Source organism: Nymphaea colorata, unplaced genomic scaffold (genome assembly GCF_008831285.2).
Source record: "Nymphaea colorata isolate Beijing-Zhang1983 unplaced genomic scaffold, ASM883128v2 scaffold0577, whole genome shotgun sequence".
Taxonomy (NCBI): domain Eukaryota; kingdom Viridiplantae; phylum Streptophyta; class Magnoliopsida; order Nymphaeales; family Nymphaeaceae; genus Nymphaea; species Nymphaea colorata.
The window spans coordinates 1-7500 of NW_022205083.1; the positions used below are offsets into that span (position 1 = coordinate 1).

The window sequence follows — 7500 nt, forward strand, 5'->3', positions numbered from 1 at the left end:
TGTTTACGAGCTAGAGTTCTAGCACACGAAAGTCGAAGTATATACTTTATTCGACACAAACTGTGTTTTTTTGAGGATCCGCTGTGATAATGAGAGAGATTTCTGCATATCCACCCGAATCGAGCAATAATATCAGAATCCGACGAATCGGCCCAGACTGACTTACTAATAGGATACCCTGATACGTTACAGAATTTTGCTTTAACCAACGATCCAATCAGAGGAAAAATTGGGACTATTGTATCGAATCTCTTAATAGCAGTATCGATCATAAATGAATTCTCTAGCATTTGACTCCTTATCACCCAAGGCGTTAGTCGTACACCTGAAAGATAGCCCAGAAAAGAGAAAGAATGATTGGATAATTCATTTATATGGATCCTACCCGGTTGAGACCATAAGTGAAAATGACATTGCCAGAAATTGACAAGGTAATATTTCCATTTCTTCATCAGTAAATTAGTACACCTTGAAGCCATAATTGATTTTCCTTGATACCTAACATAATGCATCAAAGGTTCCTTGAAGAACCAGAGGGGCAGGGTCCTTTGAGAATCATTACGAGGCGTCACTACAAGATGTTTTATTTTTCCATAAAAATGTGTTCTCTCAAAAGAGGCTAGAGAAGATATTGACCGTAAATGAGAGGATTGTTTACGAAGGAAAACTAATACGGATTCGCATTCATATACATGAGAATTATACAAGAACAAGAATAATCTTTGATTTTCCTTTGAAAAAATGGAAATGGATTTATTTGAAGTAATAAGGCTATTCCAATTATGATGTCGTGTAGAAAACTCTCAATAATGCAAAGAAGGAGCATCTCGTATCCGAGTGCGGAGAGTTTGAAGCAAGATTTCCAGATGGATTGGTAGGGTATTAGTATATCTGAAACATATATAAATGTGATAATTTGTCCTCTAAAAAGGGAAATATTGAATGAATAGATCGTAAATTCTGATACTGATATTTTGCTATTCTTTCTCTTTCTAGGGAAGATACTAATCGCACCGAGAATGGAATTTCCATAATTCCTGCAAACCCTCTGGTATCGTTTGAGAATAAAAACTCCTGTTGGGCCCAACGAACCTAGAATCATTAACCGAAATGGTCAAATGATTCTGTTGATGCAGTCGAGTAATTAAGCGTTTCACAATTAGTGAACTAGATTTATTGTCATTGTCATAACCTAAATTTTCCGTGGGTTCATAAAAAATCGAACTATTTAAACCATGATCATGAGCAAGTGCATAGATATACTCCCGAAAAGAAGTGGATATAAGAAGCGCTGTTTCCGGTATCTATCTATTTCTAAATAGCCTTGCAATTCGTCTTGCATTTATCCATTTGTTTGCAATGAAACTTGAACCGCATGCGGGGAGGATTTCTTGGGTTATTAAATAATCAATACATAGTGCGATATGGTCCTAACAAGGTATATCATAAAAACTGATATACCTGGAGACAAGACGTCTAATCAACGCATCCTCTCTTTTTCCATCCAACTCGTTCGTGTTTGGGTATAGTTACAAGAGATTGTGTATTAGAAATCCTTTATTTTTGCAACCCGATCGCTCTTCTGACTTTGGAATGAGTTATATTTATCAGTACACCGTTTCTTATACACATTTGGTTACACTCCAGTAACTAATGGAGAACAGTGAATAGTTAGGATTTTTTTTTAAAGGAATCAATGATCCACTCGCAGGAGAGCCCTTTCCCGCATCAGGCACTAATATATTTTTAACGTCTAATTAGATCGGGTATTCGTTCGAATTCAGATAAGAACGGAAACTCGTTGCTTTTGGTTTTTCCTTATAATTGGAGCCATATAGCTCTATCCATTTATTCACTTGACCCAACTGTGAATGAATTTTGAACCGTTCTAGCTAAGAATCAAAAGGACATTTTTTACCGATCTGATATGACCAGATAAGAATGAAGTATTCTCAGAGTTATCCATTGATACGACATGCTGTTTTTTCCATTCATTCCCTTTCAGGATCAGTCGTGGTCTTACAAACTCTACCGATGGTATGGACGAATCCGCTTCATCCAAATGTGTAAAAGATCATAGCCGCACTTAAAAGCCGAGTACTCTACCGTTGAGTTAGCAACCCAGATAAGGATCTAATTACGATCGAAATAAAAATCAAGAGATTTGATTACCGGAACCAGTCAAGTCAAAATTACCGGAACCAGTCAAGTCAAAACATTGAACTAACATAAGCATAAGAATAACAGCAAGTTTAGAAGAAACTATGATTCTAAAAAATCTATACAATAAAGAAGAGCAGATTCACAGATAAGTATAGCTTTAGTAAATAAAAAAAAAGACTTCCTGTGTCACAGACGATCCCTCAAACCAATCCTTTGAATGAAGTAAAAAACCAAACCTATGAAACCGCAAGAATAGATCGATTTATCTACGATCGAATTCTATTGTATTCTATTCGTTCGAGAGACCATTGTCAATACAAACGAAATATTGGGAAATCAAATCAAACAAAATACAATAAATAAACTAAATATAAATAAGATAAGGCCTTGTGTTAGATTGGCACTACAAGAAATGAAAATGAAGTGAAGTAAAGAAGAAGTAGGTAAAAAAGAATATCGTATTTATTCACTATCACTATAGGCCCCAAGATTCACCTCTTGTTTCTTGAGGTGAGGGAGTCCCAAGGAAAACCATCAGATTAATGGTAATCCCATAATTTCATGGATTTCAGTTATGACATATAATATAATCCTTTTTCTATCCCTCTCATATTCATATAAATATAAAAGACAAAGAGATTCTTTGTCATTCTTTGTCCTTACATTATCTCAAACCATATAGGAACAATAGCGAATAGGTATGAATATAGCAAGAGAGTGGCGAAGAAACAATTAAACAAAACTAGAACTAGCTACTATACCGGTCCATCTTTTGATTTCATTAATTTCATTTTGTTTGATTAACTCGAAGTTCCTTAAATACCTCTGCCTTTTTTGAAATATCATGAACAGTTCCCGTGGGTTGAGCTCCTTTTTCAAGGAAATATAGAATAGCAGGAACATTTAAATAAGTTTGATTCTTTATCGGGTCGTAAAAGCCTACTTTCCGAAGATCTCTTCCCTCTCTTCGGGATCTGACATCAATTGCAATGATTCGATAGGTGGCTCATTGGGATAGATCGATGGGCAATACCCCCCCCCTGGAAACGTATAGGAAGTTTTCTCCTCATACGGCTCGAGAAAGAATGATTAAAATTGATGGATATAAATCTATAGCAAACGGATCCTTGAAATCATCAATTAAATTATGATTGAAGTCGTCTTTTTTCCTTCTTCCTTCCTATAAAATAAAAATATCATTCGTCCTCATAACTCAAGTTGGGTAATTCTCAAAGGACTAAAAAAGAAATCCTTAAAAAATCCTTAAATAAATATTTATTGAGCGGTCTATAACCCCTTTTTTGTCTCGTCTGGAATATATTTCCATTTCTTACTTATTATGATCCAATCCACTTGATTGAGACAATCATTGAAAATGGTGTTTTCTTGTTTTGGAATCACTTATCCTTGAATCATTAGGTTTAGACATTACTTCGGTGATCTTTAATCTTCCGGAACGGCAGCAACATACCTTTTGGCTATTTCTTTACGTCGAAGAATCATACGAACGATTCAATTCCATTAATTCCCCTGTGATACACTTCTTTATCATCGAAATAGTCTCACCAATTACAGCAAACTTTTTTTTATAGAAAAGTCGGTCCAATTTGACCTTTTCTATATCGAAGATATACTTACGAAGTCGTTCCAAATTATTAATTGGCACTAACCCTAGATCCTGCCTCTGATAATCATTTATTCTCGAGCTCCATCATGTACTATTTTATTTACATTACAACCCAACATCGTGGAGTAATGGTGAAACAGAACAAAATATGTCGAGCCAAGAGCATCCTCATTGAAGATGATGGATGTAAAAATCCACAGCCGATCATGTCATTCAAGTCGCACGTTGCCTTCTACCACATCGTTTCAAACGAAGTTTTACCATAACAAAAATTCCTATAATTCGGAATCGGTACGGGATTGATTCAATATGGAATTAAATCATGAATAGTCATTGATTGATCTTTTATTCTATTTTTTAATATTCTCCATGGACGCATATGTATATCTAACAAGTATCCAGTTTGCCCCCTGATTCTAGCGTATGAATCATTTATTTCACCATTTATAAGAAAGACGAATAAACAAGAAGTTAGTTAACAACCTGATCATTTGTGACAATCAGTCATGAGTGAAATGAGCCAATTCTTGCTCGAACGACTAAGCTAAACTAAAGATCTTTAATTGGATTTCCAATACCGGAAAAGAATGAGTTAGTAACTGATTAAGCCATTCCAATGAACCAGAAAGGGCCAAAGTGGTTTGATGGTAAATGATAAATTAACTAATCTCAGACTTCATCGAGTATCAAGGATTCATGAAAAATGGTTTCACATAAAAAAATCTCGTACTTTGCCATCATTGCTATTGGTGGAAAGCAGTTCTTCCGTAAAGACTCAATTTGATCTCTGAATCAATCAGCAAGTCTGTGCAATCACAACGAATAACTGTAATTACGGATATCTCTTAGACGTCAATTTGATCATTTTGATCATCATAATAACATGAAATTTAATTTTGCTTTTCCTTAAATCATCAACTGTCTAAACCAGATCAACTGTCTAAACCAGATAAATGGGACGAGAAACAAAATCTAAAACTAATTTCATTTCTTTGTTCATGAGCATCAAACATAATAAGAAATATAGTAAAAGTCAAAAATGAATAAAAAAGACACAGTAAAGTAAATAAGATAAAGTGAACGTCCTCGATTCATTCTTGAATCTGATTGAGAATATCAGAATCAAAGCAGCATGATCTTTTGGTATCCATCGGGTTATGTTATATATACAGCTGTTACCGCGGGTAATCGTGGATATTTTAAGGCATCACAGAAATTTCTGACCGAAACCAAAGACTGTTTGTTGTTTGTTCTTACTGAAATAGAACAATAACAATACAAAAGGGTGGCATGCTTCTTTTCGGCATATTCTGCTTTTTTGCTTCCAGAGTCGTTCGATAAAGTCAAGTAAATTAAATCCGCGATTCTGCCTACCAATGGATTTACAATTCCATTATTCATCAGTTCATTAGAACCAGATGCAAATTGGGTACAATACAATGCATCTATTCCTATTGAACTTGATTGTTTGTTGATGAAATCGGGAATAGCCACAGATATTTCAATTGATACCTTCCATTGTTGATCAGCACATCACATATCTAAAAAACATTTCATCTGGATTATATTATGAATCATGCATACCCGGTCAACCAACAAAAGAATCTTCTTTTCTTATAAGCTGTGTAAGCTGCGTGCTATACCAGTACCAGACACGTATAAGTGCAAAACAAAAAAGGTCCAGATCCGTTTTTTATTCCCATTTTTTCATTTGAGTCCAGTCTTAGGAACTCGAATCCCGTTGATGGAATTGGTACCACGAACTCGAACCCTCATTAGAATCCAAATAAAATGAATTCTCAATTGGGATAATTATTAAATGAGATACGATTACCATATCTGCTTTACCATTAATTCAAAGTTAGAAGATAGAAGAGGTTTCTTTCACATTTCGACTCAGAATGGATCATGCAGGAATCAGAATTTTCTGGATTCAAGCATAAAGTTTCTTTTGACTAACCAACTCCAATATGAACGGTACGGACATAGACTGAATAATCCAATTTTGAATTAAATCAAAAAATATCTTTTCAACGGATCTATGTCTATGCTCCCCCACGCCTATACCAAAATCATGGATTTTTCATACGTGTGTCAGTCATTGAAAGTGAATTCCGTGTGTAGGAAACAGAATACAGAATAGAAAGGTAAAGTCTAATTCAGAAAAGAATCATTAACATTAAAAATCATTAACATTAAAACCAAACTAGAAAGAAAAAACTAGAAATAAAGAATAGATTACGATTACATTGTATCCAACATGAACCTCCTAAATAGAAATTTAGATGATTAAAGAGAACAAATAATATTTGTTGAGTTAAGATGGAATTAATCTGGGACGGAAGGATTCGAACCTCCGAGTAACAGGACCAAAACCCGTTGCCTTACCGCTTGGCCACGCCCCATTTATGTTTCTATTCAAACACGAATATACATTAATATTGGTATCGGGTGTTCGTCAATTCCAGCCCAGTATCTATGGAAGAAAGAAGTTGTTGCTGAGATTCGACACGTGTAAATCCGGAATAAAACTAAATTCATTGATCATTACATATAATTAAATTAAGATAATTAAGATATTGTATGAAAGTATGATTCCGTATAATTCAATTTGACAATTGAAGGATCTTTGATTGGGGGAATTCAAAGAAAGAAGGACTTTTTTACCTACCCTCTTTCTTGATTTTTTCCCTTCAAGAAATAACTCAATAAAAATGATATTATTCTAAGAACAAAATATTTGTTATGCCTAATATCTTTAGTTTAATCTGTATCTGTCTTAATTCTGCCCTTCAGCCGAGTGGGTTTTTCTTCGCAAAATTGCCCGAGGCTTATGCTTTTTTGAACCCAATCGTGGATTTTATGCCGGTCATACCTGTGCTCTTTTTTCTCTTAGCCTTTGTGTGGCAAGCTGCTGTAAGTTTTCGATGAGATCCTTGATACTGTTCTAGAAAGATTCATGACTTATTCAAAAAAAAAAAAAAATATTTTACCAATTTTACCAAGAAAGATGAGATAAGTAGTGCATTAAGACAAGAACCCTCGATTCAAACATTGAACATTCTTCAATAGACTCCGTGAATCCGGATCACCTCATTTCCTCATTCTGACCCTCCATCCATGGAGCGCATACGGTATTCTGAGCCCCCGCAATGCAATATCAACAAATCGCATTGTAGGTATGACGAGATTCTTTTTTTTGGTAACGAAGGAATCAGAACCTTATTTTATTACAATACAAATGAATTGAATTCCTGTTAATTCCTTTCTTTTCTAAAAACCACTTCGTTTCTTGGTATCAAAAAATGAGATGGTACAAAGGTTGAGAATCTATTCCCTTTTTCTCCCCCAACAGGTCTTGGAGATTTGTAATGCTTACTCTCAAACTGTTCGTTTATACGGTGGTGATATTCTTTGTTTCGCTCTTCATCTTCGGATTCCTGTCTAATGACCCAGGACGTAATCCTGGACGCGAAGAATAAAGAATAATAGATTTTTTTTTCCTTTTTTGGTTTGGTTTCTAAATCCATCTTCTTAACTTAAAATTTTATCTATTCCATACATTTCATTTATTTAAATGAAATCATCAATCCAACCAAACCAAAGGGACTCGGGGTTTATAGAATGAGAAAGATAAATATCAAGTGAGCGTAGGAAACGGAGAGAGAGGGATTCGAACCCTCGGTACGAATAGCTCGTACAACAGATTA

General features: G+C 34.8%; 1 non-coding gene across 1 annotated transcript in view; it reads right to left on the reverse strand.

Moving 5' to 3' along the window:
* Positions 1–7448: 7448 nt before the first annotated feature.
* TRNAS-GCU (transfer RNA serine (anticodon GCU)) overlaps positions 7449–7500 on the reverse strand; it is an 88-nt gene continuing 36 nt past the window's right edge. Inside the window, exon 1 of the tRNA in view lies at positions 7449–7500. This exon is cut by the window's right edge and continues 36 nt beyond it. This is a non-coding gene — a tRNA (tRNA-Ser).